General features: G+C 37.2%; 1 protein-coding gene across 4 annotated transcripts in view; it reads right to left on the bottom strand.

The window, feature by feature from the left end:
• Positions 1-13,204, bottom strand: part of LOC123264374 (cyclic nucleotide-gated cation channel beta-1-like) — a 245,303-nt gene that overhangs the window by 28,458 nt on the left and 203,641 nt on the right. The window lies entirely within an intron of this gene.

Raw genomic sequence — 13,204 nt, 5'->3', positions numbered from 1 at the left:
AAGTAAAGAAATACTAATGGCGACTTGATGCAGCGAAAGCGTAGAAGCGAAAGATAATAACAATAGTCCGTCTTCTTCCTCGTTGAGTTGGGGAAGAAGGCTATTGCGCATGTCTAGTGGGAGCGATCAGCCAATAAAGCGGTCGATTCATGACGTGATCGAGAGGCTGATTTTCTATTGGCGGATCGATTTTTGCGGGAACTAGCGGTGGACAGGTGCGTCTCTTGAATTTGGGTGTCCCCCAGGAGCGAGTTAATCGCTACTGGGCCTTGTTCACCGAACATTCTCCCCCGGGTTGGCGGCTGCGTCGACAAGATCATCTTCTTCATGCGTTAGCGGCAGGACACAGAGCTTTGTAATTGGACGTACCAGCTCTGTGTTAACTGTCTTAACAGTTACTACGCGGATTTGTCCATCTTCACCTGGATGGACAGCAATTACTTTGGCTAATGGCCACTTGGTTGGCGGGAGATCCTCAGTGGTGATCAGTACTACTGAACCCACCTTGATCTGGTTGCGTCGATGATGCCACTTTGAAATGGCCTGGTAGCGGTGGATGCAGTCCTGGTAGTAGCGTTTCCAGAAATGTTGAACCATTTGCTGGACTTGTTCCCAGTGCGAGAGCCGAGCAGGTTGTAAATCTGTCAGCGATGGCTCTGGGATAGCGGTCAGTGACTGTCCGATTAAGAAGTGACCTGGAGTCAGTACTGCCAGGTCAGCAGGATCTTCATTCAGCGGTGTGAGCGGTCTGGAATTCAATATGGCTTCAATTTGAGCCAGTAGCGTTGAATATTGCTCAAGCGTCAACAGCGAGTCTCCGATTGTTCTTCGAAGGTGAAATTTGATAGATTTCACAGCGGCTTCCCATTTTCCTCCAAAATGTGGAGCTCCAGGCGGATTGAATTTCCAGTTCGTGCCATCTTGAGCGATCAAGGTTGATAATTCTCGTAATGTGCGGGATCCTGCAGCGAATAGTCGTTTCAGCTCTTTATCTGCTCCTACAAAATTGGTTCCACAGTCTGAATATAGCGTGTGGCAAATACCTCGGCGACTAGTGAAGCGGCGATAAGCGGCGATGAAAGCGGCAGCGGTGTAGTCAGTTACTAGCTCTAAGTGTACAGCTGAACTGAACATGCATACAAAGACTGCAATCCAGCCTTTGTATGTTTTTGCTCCACGTCCTTGAAACGTTTTCAGCGTGATAGGTCCAGCGTAGTCGAGTCCTGTATGCAAGAAGGCTCGAGTTGGCTGTACTCGTGCGGCGGGTAGTTGACCCATCAACTGTTGAGCGCGTTCTCCACGGTGTCTCGTGCAGATAACGCAGCGTAAAATAAATGATCTGACTGGAACACGGCCTCCAATGATCCAGACACTCTTGCGTAAGTCAGCGAGCGTAAGCTGAGTACCTCCGTGAAGCGTTTTGCGGTGCGAGTCATCAATCAAAATTGATGTAAGCGGTGATTGTCGCGGTAGAATCGCTGGATGCCTCTCTTCTGGGTCCAGCAATGCGTTTTTCAAGCGGCCACCGACTCTCAGGACCCCCTGATGGTCGATGAACGGAGTCAGCTTAGTGATGCTGTTAATTTTAGGCAGACCATCACCATCTTGTAGCGTGTGAATCTCTCTAGCGAAGTATTGTCCTTGAGTGAACTTAATCAAGGTCAATTTAGCGCGCTCCAGGTCTGATGGAGTAAGCGGGTAGGCCAGCGAAGATTGTGGAACTCTTTTAAAGCGGTCGATGGCACGATGCCAGATGCTAAGCTTCCGTAGCAGTGGAAACAGCTGCGTGTAATGCGACAGTAATTGTTGGAGCAGGCAATTTTCTGCTTTCCAAGTTACTAGTGTCAGACCTTGGCGTTCTTCTCGATGCGTTGCGTTGTCGGTTGGAGGCTCCAGAGTGGGCCAAGAGGATTCTGGTTCATGAAGCCAAGTTGGTCCATGCCACCAGAGAGCGTGTTGTTTCAGTTTTAGCGTAGGTATACCTCTTGAAGCGCAGTCAGCGGGGTTTTGTTTTCCTGGAATAAATTTCCAGGAGACATCTCGAAGCGTTTCTTGGATTTTTCCCACTCGATTGCGGACGAATGTCTTCCAGCGGATTGCTGGACTTTTAATCCATGCGAGAGTCACGGCGGAGTCAGTCCAGAGATTGATCCTGACATTTTCAAGCGACTGAACTTCTTTAACATGAAGTATCAGTTGTGTTAGCAACCATGCGGCAGATAATTCCAAGCGTGGGATTGTCATGGTCTTTAGCGGTGCTACTTGCGTTTTTGAACACAAAAGTGAGACCTTTGTGTTCCCATCAGCGTCAGTGACTCTCAAATAAACAGCGGCAGCCATAGCGTTTTGCGAAGCGTCTGAGAACCCGTGCAATTCCATAGTTGCTCCAGGTGCTATATTATTCCAGCGTGGAATGCGGATGGATTCGATGTTTCGAAGATCCTCGCGGTATCCAGTCCATTTGTGAATGAGTGATGGTGACAATTGTTCATCCCATGACACTCTATCTAGCCACAGATCTTGCATAAAGATCTTGGCTTTGACGACTATTGGTGCGAGAAGTCCTAGCGGATCATACAGCTTAGCGATTTCAGACAAAATAGCTCTTTTTGTCTTGGGCGTCTCTGGCGGTAGCGTGTACTTGAACTGGAGAGCGTCAGTGCGTGAATTCCAGTACATGCCCAGGACTTTTACTGGTGCATCACTGATTTCTTTAAGCGGTGTATCCAGCTGCTTTTCTGGAGCGACTTCAGCAAGTAACCGTGGGCTATTGCTAGCCCATTTGGCAAGCGGGAAGCAGCCTGCTGCACACAGAGCTTTTGTTTGTACTGCAGCCTTGATAGCGTCTTCTTCGTTGTCTGCTCCACCGTAGATGTCATCTACGTAGCGTGTTTTCAACATTGGAGCAACAGCTAGCGGAAAGCGGTGTCCTTCATCCTTTACTAGTTGGATAAGCACACGTACTGCGTCAAAAGGTGCACTAGCGGTTCCGTATGTGACTGTCTTGAGACAGTAAGCGTCTATTAAGTCATTCTCATCTATCCAGAGAATGCACTGAAGCGGCCAATCAAGCGAGTCAACCTCAATCTGTCTGAACATCTTGGTGATGTCAGTAGCGAATAGAATCCTGCTGCAACGGATTCTCAACATCACATCAAAAATGTCAATTTGCGTTTTGGGTCCTGCGTGGAGAATGTCGTTCAATGAAATTCCTGTAGATGTTGCACAGGAACCATTGAACACTGTGCGGAGCTTCGTAGTGGTACTATCAAGCTTCAATACCCCATGGTGAGGCAAGAAGTAAGCGTTTGCGGGCAATTCGTTGACTGGTACTCGTACCATGTGTCCTAGTTGAATGTATTCTGCCATGAATGCACGATACATGTCAGAATATTCTCTTTCTCGCGACAAGCGAGTTATTAATCTGCGGAGTGACCCCATAGCTGCGTTGATAGAGTCGCCAAGTTGACTCTCAAGGGCCTTAAGCGGTAATCTCACTACGTAGCGTCCATCAGGCTGTCGATAATGCGTTTGACGAAAGTGAATTTCACATTCGTCTTCTTCAGCGGTGTTGAGCGGTGAATTTCCTGATAGAACTTCTTCCTGTTCCCAAAACTTAGCGATAGCGTCTTGTAATTCAGTATCTACTGACGCATGTAGTGCTGCGTGTGATGTTGAAGCGTGTTTAGCGGTGACAGCCCCATAGACAATCCAACCAAGCGTGGTGGATTGTGCAATAGGAGCATTGCGAGGTCCTCGTTGAATCTCTGCGTTCATGATCTGTGCGGCTGGTGATGCACCTAGAATAATATCTACAGGGCGTGGCTGTAGATACTGCGGGTCAGCGAGCTTGAGATTCTCAAGATGCGGCCATTTCGGATCAGCGATCACGAACGATGGAAGATCTACCGTCAGTGTTGGTAGAATATGCATGCTGACATGCATTGATGCGGTCGTACACAGCGAACGAAGCTCAATTGTGCTCACACCTAGTGAGCTTCCTGCGGAGACATTGCCAATGCCCTTGAGCATGACCATGTCACGCTGTAGCGGTTGTCCAAGCTTCTTGAAGAGCGACTGTCTCATAAATGAGAGCTCTGAACCTTGATCAATCAACACTCTGGCGATGATTGGATTACCATGATGTGGGCGGACCTGCACTAAAGCGGTAGCTAGCAAAACTTGAGCGGAAAGCGAATCTGAAATAATCAACAGTTAATTTCAAGTTGTAAACGGTCTAAAGGGAACGATTAGTTGCCTGTGCGGAAGATGTAGACTGCGGTGAAGCTGGTTTCGTTGGTGCATCCAAAATGGATGGACATGTGGTGACGTTGACCACATTTTCGGCAATCTTGAGCGGTCTTGCAATCTGCGGCGCGGTGCGGAACACGAAAGTTGAAGCACAAATTGCATTTTTCAACTATCTTGTGTAATTCTCCATAGCGAAGTTATTTAAGGCCCGAAGTCGAGTTTTCAGTCTTAATAAACGGAAAGTTCAGCGTACCGGTGTACGAATGACTATCAGGAGCAGCACCCGATGTGCTCTGCGATGCTCCTGACACTCGACCTTTCCTAGCGGTATTACACTTCACTTAACACAGCACAATTTTTAAGCGGAATAATAAATTAATTTAATTGAGATAGAGCCAGCCTGATCCGGCTCGAGGGACCAATGAATAATTACAGAATGGTTTGCAAAAGCGAAGCCGGTCGACACGTGGTTGAACACTTTGCCGGCACTGAAAAAGCGGTGAAATAAATGCACTGTTAACACAAATTACCTATAACAAACTAAAGCGAATTATTAGCGGTTAATTTAAGCGGTTTAAATTATAAAATTAGCAAAATGCGGTTTATTAACAAAAAGCGAAAGTAAAGAAATACTAATGGCGACTTGATGCAGCGAAAGCGTAGAAGCGAAAGATAATAACAATAGTCCGTCTTCTTCCTCGTTGAGTTGGGGAAGAAGGCTATTGCGCATGTCTAGTGGGAGCGATCAGCCAATAAAGCGGTCGATTCATGACGTGATCGAGAGGCTGATTTTCTATTGGCGGATCGATTTTTGCGGGAACTAGCGGTGGACAGGTGCGTCTCTTGAATTTGGGTGTCCCCCAGGAGCGAGTTAATCGCTACTGGGCCTTGTTCACCGAACACTTGTTCTATTTAATTTTTATATTTCTATTGTTCTAAAATATATACTTTTTTCTGTAAATATTTGTATTATGTAATTATTTTGGAAATTTTATTTTAACCGCGCTTGATCATCAGTCGGCCGATATCCTTGGCCGAGACTGAATTACTATGATAGGCCGATCCTCGACAGCTACAATAGGATAATCCTTGTATACTATGATCGGCTGATGCTCGGTTACTGTCCTCGGCTGATGCTCGATAACTATTCTCGGCCTATGCTCGGTTACTATCCTCGGCCGATGCTCAATTAGCAGTCTCGGGCTGATGTTAACATCCGATGCTCAGCGAGTCTTGCTTCTATACAGATTCTGATCCTCAACCGATGCTCGAGGATCGAACAGCTATCATAGCCTAATGATCGGCCGATCACCGTTCTTCGTATGGGATTTTTATTAAGAGGACTTGAGGGTAACTACATTCCTGAAGATGTCCTCAAGGACCTAATTAACTTGAAAGTCGAAGGAATTCAATTTTTAAAAGTACGTCAATTTAAAACCAAAAAATCAATTCTCGAAAATAAAACATTGCCAATTTTCGCGGTCCATTTATCTGCAGATAGTATTGTGAAAAATCTTGAAAAAATCAATAACTTTGATTATCAAATTATCCATTGGGACAAATACAGAAACCCTGACATAGTACAATGTTTTAACTGTCAAGGTTTAGATCACACATCTAAAAATTGCAATCGCAAATTCAAATGCGCTAAATGCGCAGGAACACATAACTTAAACGAGTGCCCAATTGATAAATTGAAATCAGAATCATTAATGAACGAGAATCCTCCAATAGATATTAAGAGCAACCTTAAGTGCGTATTATGCAATGAATTTGGTCACCCGGCATCTTACAGAGGGTGCAACAAATTCAAAGCATTTAAAGATAACGTTAAAAAATTACAACAAAGACAGAAAGAAGGAAGAGAAAGGAAGCTAGCTAGCATCAATAAATTAATTAATCCTGCTGTCTCTTTCAGAGACATTATGAGAAAAAACTCCAAATGACCACCAAAACACTTACCATAAAGACGTAGTAAGATACCTGGGTGTTTACCTAGACAATAAACTAAACTTCTACTCACATATAGACACACAAATTACCAAAGCAAAGAAACAATTTAAAAGCCTGTCTAGATTATTCTATTCTCAATTTCTGCCCGAGTTGAAAAAATTAACTTACATGAACTTAACTACTATACTTAAACAATTGATGTAAGCTCATGTAAGTTCATTTTTTCGACTCGGGTGAATAAAAGAATAAAAATTTTGTGTTACCAACTCTTGATTAGACCAATAATCACATATGGTTGTCCTATATGGTTTAACATCCCACCTATTGAAATGGAAAAGCTGAGAAAATTTGAAAGACAATGTCTGAGAGCTTGTCTGAACATGTACAAGACACCTGACTCAAATTACACCAAATACTATAGTAACCTCACACTCTTAAACTTAGCTTAAATAGAGCGTATCGACAACCATATCATACGTCTATGCCGCAATTACTTTGCTAGTGCCTCCTCCTCCACAGTAAACAGCTTAATATCTGGTCCATTTTACCCACAACCAGCATATTTTCAAATAGCAATGAAGTCGGGATTCACTCCTCCCGAAATATTCACTTACTTGGACAGTCTGGGCTACATATAAGACTCAAACAGTATACCCCTAATATACCACGTCAAAAGAGGTCCCAACACAAAAGCTATTACTTATGACCCAAAAGCATTATCATTCTTAGACCTGAAATACTGCACCTCAATACCCCTCAAAGATACAACAAATAAACCTCATTCCCGCAAAGAGTATTGGTGGCTCACCTAATCACAAGTTCTTTTTCTTTAATTGTTTTGTTGTTCTCTTTTAATAGCTTCCTCTTTCTTTTTGTCTTCTTGTTCTATTCTATTATTATGTTATATTTTTTAATTTTAATTGTTGTTGATTTAATGTCTCTCATGTACTATTTTAATAACGTAAGCCTGTTTTATGAAAATCAAGTTTCTTTTTTAGGCTAACTAGTATAAATCATGTATTAACACTTTATGTATTTAACACAATAAGAATAAGAAAAAAAGTTTGGAAAATCCAAAAGTGCACGACTCATAATGCTCATTTAATTATGAAATATAAAAAAAAAAAAAAACTTAAGTCGTTCAAAATTAATTGCCAAAAAAACAGCTGTAGTAGGAAGGTACTGCACAAGCGCCTCTGGCGGAATAAAATTACATTATATCTATAGATATAGATATATCACCATCCATGTTAATTTTACATGGATATATATAGATATACAGTCTTGTAGTTTTCGTTTTTTATTAATTGTAATTAAACGACACTGAATTAATTAACCATTCGCATTCAGTGACCTACAATCGTCGATTAGAATTTAAAAAAAAAAAATTTAACTCAAATAATTGATTTTTTCACAAGTTACAGTGTTTCCGGGGTTTCATACATGACGGACAGGAAAATTTTTTTACCTATTTTGATGTTTTTTTCCGTTTCTATTGCAGTAAATCAATTTTTAGAAAGTATGGAATTAATCTCCATTAAATTATCTCGACAATAGTATGCAAAATATCTTGATTCCGTGAACTAACAAAGCTATAATACTAAAAATAGTTGCTAAAATGAGGCAAAAAAAATTTTTCGATCGTAAAGCACTCTCTGATGCTTCGCATCATGAGTCGTGCAAAACTATATTATTTACTTCACTATGTACAGCCCCTGAGGCTTATCAGGTATTAAGAAATATCATTTATGTTATCCTCTATAAAAGCCCATATGGGCCAGGTAGACAATTTATTTTAAGTAACAGGTCTTACGTTTATATCTGTGTATTATGTTTATATCTATGTATCAATGATTCAAATAAATAAACGCTTGAATAAAAAAATCTGGTAGTGAGCTTGGCTCGTAACCGATTGATTCGGGTTCGAGTCCCCGGTCTAACTATAAGTTATTGATTTTTTTGTCAGGTCAGTAGTAAAAATTTTTTACTGTGCTTCGTTTTTTTACCGACAAATTACCTACCGATGTAAAAAAAGAGACAAATTCTGATAATCTGCCATACCAATGAGTATTTTCACTTATTTTGTTGAACTTCACTAAAAGTTCACATCAAGACTTTTACTAAAACATTTTGATAAAAGGAAATTGACTTTAACCGGCCCTAGATTGTATAAAACTTGGATTGCAATTTAACGTTAACTTTTACGATTGGATGGCTATCAGGAGTATCGGCTGTCTTCAAGGTGTATTTACAAATAAATTTTTCTATATGGCTGCTCAAAGGACAGACAATTTATCCAACTGCCAGCCGAAAAAAATTAATCCTATATTATAAAATAGATGAAAGTCTTGAAGTTAGTCAAAGATCAAAACTCGCAAAAAACGGGCCACGATTCATTATTGGTTAAAATTTAGGCGCGCGCGTAGCGCGCTATTCAAGTTTCTAGTCTTTATTAAAAAGTTGATGTGACGTTGTCATTGTTGTCGCTTTTCGTTGCTATGGTGAACACTTTGGCAATAGTTACTATAGCAACGGTTGCCATAACAACGGTTACCATAGCAACGGTTACCATAACAACACTGTAAAAAAAAAACCGGTGTGAGTCCGTGTGGTGTACAGCCCGTGTAAAAAAAAAAAGTTCCGGAAACATTCCTCAGAAAAGTTCCGATTATGAGACGATTCGGAACTTTTGCGGAACTTTTCCGGAACTTCTCCGGAACTCTTTAGAAACAAGTAAAAAAATTTCACTTATAATTTTTTGAGTAACTAAAAATTTGAAATTCTTAAAATTTTTGAGAAACTTTTCCGGAACTTTTGCGGAACTTTTTTGGAACTCTTTGGAAACAACATTAAAAAAGTTTACTTTCAAATTTTTGAGTAACGAAAAATTTGGAATTCTTAAAATTTATTAGGAACTTCTCCGGAACTTTTCAGAAACTTTTCAGGAACTTTTGCGGAACGCTTTGGAAACAATATTTAAAAAGTTTACTTACAAACTTTTGAGTAACCAAAAATTTTCAATTCTTGAAATTTTTAAGGAACTTCTCCAGAACTTTTGCGAAACTCTTTAGAAACAGTATTAAAAAAATTTACTTACAAACTTTAAGTAATTAAAAATTTGAAATTCTTAAAATTTTTTAGGTACTTCTCCGGAACTTTTGCGGAACTTTTTTGGGACTCTTTAGAAACAACATTTAAAAAGTTTACTAAGATTTTCGGAATACTTTTAAAATAATTTTAGAATCAATACAATTTATTTGAAGCAATTTAGTTGAATTTTGTTCTTAAATTTTATGTGGAATCTTTTTTGAATAATCTTAAAACATTTTTTTAATTATTTGAGAACAAATTTTGAATACTTTTGAGACATTTTTCGGATATTTTTGACAAACTTTTGGAACATTTCTTGGACAGTTTTAGAGTGTTTTTATAACGAATTTGAAACATTTTTAGAACAATTTTACGATAATTTTGAAAGTTTTTCAATCCTTTTCATAGAGATAATTTATTTTTGCAAAGCTGTAGATTTGTCATGTTTAAAACATCCATTATATTGTGAGAAACATGATGGTTACGATAAAAATAATTATTATATTGTTTCTAAACATTTAATATTGTAAATATTATTTAACTTGTTGTATAACATTCATTAAATCGATTTCTGCGTAATTTTATAAATTGAAAATTCTTAAACAAATGTTACTTGTCTCATTTTTATAAATATTGAATATTAATTTTGTTTTATGGATCATGTAATATTCATACTCCGATACGGTGTAAATTTATTCTACTGTTACACCGGTATTACACCGGTTAAACCGATATCACACCGGTTTAACACCGGATTTTTAACACCGCAAAAGAGCACCGCTACACCGGTGTTAATACACAGGTGTTAAAATGAGTCCATTTTAACACTGCTTTTTTTTACAGTGAACAGTTATCATAGCAACGGTTACTATAGCAGCGGTTACTATGACAATGGTTACTATGGCAACAGTTATCATAGCAACGGATACTATAGCAGCGGATACTATGACAATGTCGGATACGACGACAAAATAACCGCAGACAAAATAACCGAACGACAAAATAACCGGACGACATTATAACAATGGACAAAATAACCGAACGACATTATAACCATGTAACAAAATAACCAAATAATGAAATAATCGGACGACAAAATATAAGGATCATGTAGGGCAAGTGTGCGCAGTGGGCAAGAGTGCGCAAACCCATTCATTTGAGTCCCAAATACATGGGATTCTATAATAAAACTCCATAATAAAAATATTTTCGCATCAACACACACACACAATCTATGAAAAAAGGGCACATCAAAATAACAAGCTTCGTATAATGGCCTATTTTAGAGTAAACACACACAAAAACCTTATTAAAAGGGCGCAACACGATTACCCGCATTTGTGTTGGTTTCATTTCGAATAAACACACACAAAAATCTTGTTAAAAGGGCACAACACGATTACCCGCATTTGAGTTGGTTTAATGTCGAATAAACACACACAAAATTCATGAAAAAAAGGCCACAGCAAAATAATTTATTTATTATTGATTATTATTGTTAGATTAATGCGTTTATAAAAAATTTTTCATTTAATGTGATTTATTAGAATATTATTCTTTATTGAGCTACATGTAAGAACTAAGTATTATTTAGTGATTTATATTAAAATAATGACTGAATTTAATAAATTTTTATTTGATAATGATAGACAACTTATTATTTGTTATTCTAATAATGTAATTGTACTTTATATTATTTTTGTACTTATAAATTTAAAAATTATTTTTAGAGATTAATTATAAAATCTGATGTTTTGGATATTTTGTCGTGTGGATATTTTGTCCATGGTTATTTTGTCGTGAGAATATTTTGTCCATGGTTATTTTGTCGTTCGGTTATTTTGTCGTACGGTTATTTTATCCACGGTTATTTTGTCCACGGTTATTTTGTCCGCGGTTATTTTGTCGCGGTTATTTTGTCTGAGGTTTTTTTGTTACGGCGCCACAGTTACCATATCAACGGTTACTATGACAACGGTTATCATAGCAACGGTTACTATAGTGGTCATTTTCATAGTAACCATTGCTATAGTAACGATTACCATAGCAAAGGCTCCCATAACAACGGTTACCATAGTAACTGTCACCATGGCAACGGTTACTATGACAATATTTACCATAGCAACGGTTAGTATGGCAACGGTTAAATATTAATGAGTTGAATTTGTAAAAAAATTACTTAATTAAATTGTCGATAATAAACATTTCGACGAAAGCGCGTTCGATTTTCTATTTATAATTAAACAAAATAATGTTGAGCTACAATTTTCAATCCACGACTTCCTTTAAGGCAGATGAGGAGATTACAAAATAAATTGAAACGAAAAATTGTTTTTTTTTAAAGTTATATTTGCCCCTTTATAAAAACTTAAAAAATCTATCTGAGTAAACCACCTTTATTTAAAAATAGCAATTAATCGATTAAAAAAATTTTTATCGATTAAAAAAAATTTTTTTAAGTTGAGCAATGATTTTTTTTTATTAACCCGTCGGTAGTTAAAAAATTGTCTAATAATTTTTCTATCATAATAAAATTTAATAGAGAAAAAAACAATCTTATCATTCAAGAAATTGTCATAAAATATAAAAAAAGAAAGATATGATTATGACCTTCAAACACTTGACAAATAGGTAATTAATAAAAACGCTAAAAGTTAATCTTTCATTAAATTCTCATAAAATATAAAAAAAAGAAAGATATGATTATGGCCTTTAAACACTTAACAAATAAGTGATCCACTTAACGAATAAGTGCAAATGAAAACGCTGATATTGACCACCTGGAATATATTGCAACACAAAACCCCTGGGATTTTAAGCTATTATTAATACATAATTATATATAATTACAGAAAAAAAGACATTATATAATTCTGGCTTTTGACAATTGAGAACAGTTGCTAAATAATTTTTCTGTAGCGATCAATAATTAATTAAGAATGGAAAAATTGTACACAGTTTTAAATTTTTTATTTTGGCTGAATTTGTTAGTAATTGCTTCTGATGGTACCAAAGAGATCAAATATGCAAAAAGTATGTATTCTACACTAAAAAAAAAATTTTATCCGACTCAAGAGAAAAATTACTAAACCAAAAAAAATGTTTTAAAGAGTTTAATTAGTTTAATTTAAATTGAAAAAATTCTTGAGTAGAAAAATTGAAAAAAAAAAAATTTTTTTCTAATTTAAATTAGTTTTACTTGATTTAAATTTTTTTAAATATAATTTTCAATTTTATTTCAGATATTTTGAGTTCCTGTGAATCACATCGGGATTGTAAAGATTTAAAATACAGCCAGTGCCTAAGTGGAAGGTGCCGCTGCTTATCAAATTATTACAAGCGTAATTCTAACGTTTGCTTAGGAGATATTAACGCGACGTGTGACTCAGATTATGACTGTCGACATAATCATCTAGCTGGCTGTATTTCTAACATCTGTCAAAGCTATGCGACGTTTTTCGCACCATCAAATGCTGAAGAAGTTAAGCTCTACCGTGCAGAGAGTAAGAATGTTTTTTGCTATTGCATGCATTAAGCGCTATTGCAAAATTTTGCTTTATTACCGCCTAGAAATCAAGATTTCAATATTATGTTACATTGAGCCGGACCTTAAGATCATATTGTACATATAAATGATAAAAAATTACACTGTGAAAAAAAAAGTCATGGCTAAGCTAATCTAAAAACTTTTTAATTGATTAAATGCCATTTTTACGTAATAAAAAAGTGCACTGAGAGACAGTTTTATTAAATACTAATAAACGCTTATTTGTATTTAGCAAAACACGTATTTGGCTCATGCACAAATAAAAAATTTATTAAATACAAATAAAATTTTTATTTGGACCAGTTTTGAGATTTTATTAGTATTTAATACGTATTTATGAATATTTAATAAACGTTTATTAGT

The sequence above is a fragment of the Cotesia glomerata genome, linkage group LG4 (genome assembly GCF_020080835.1).
Source record: "Cotesia glomerata isolate CgM1 linkage group LG4, MPM_Cglom_v2.3, whole genome shotgun sequence".
NCBI lineage: Eukaryota > Metazoa > Arthropoda > Insecta > Hymenoptera > Braconidae > Cotesia > Cotesia glomerata.
This window is presented reverse-complemented; position numbering and strand designations above follow the sequence as displayed.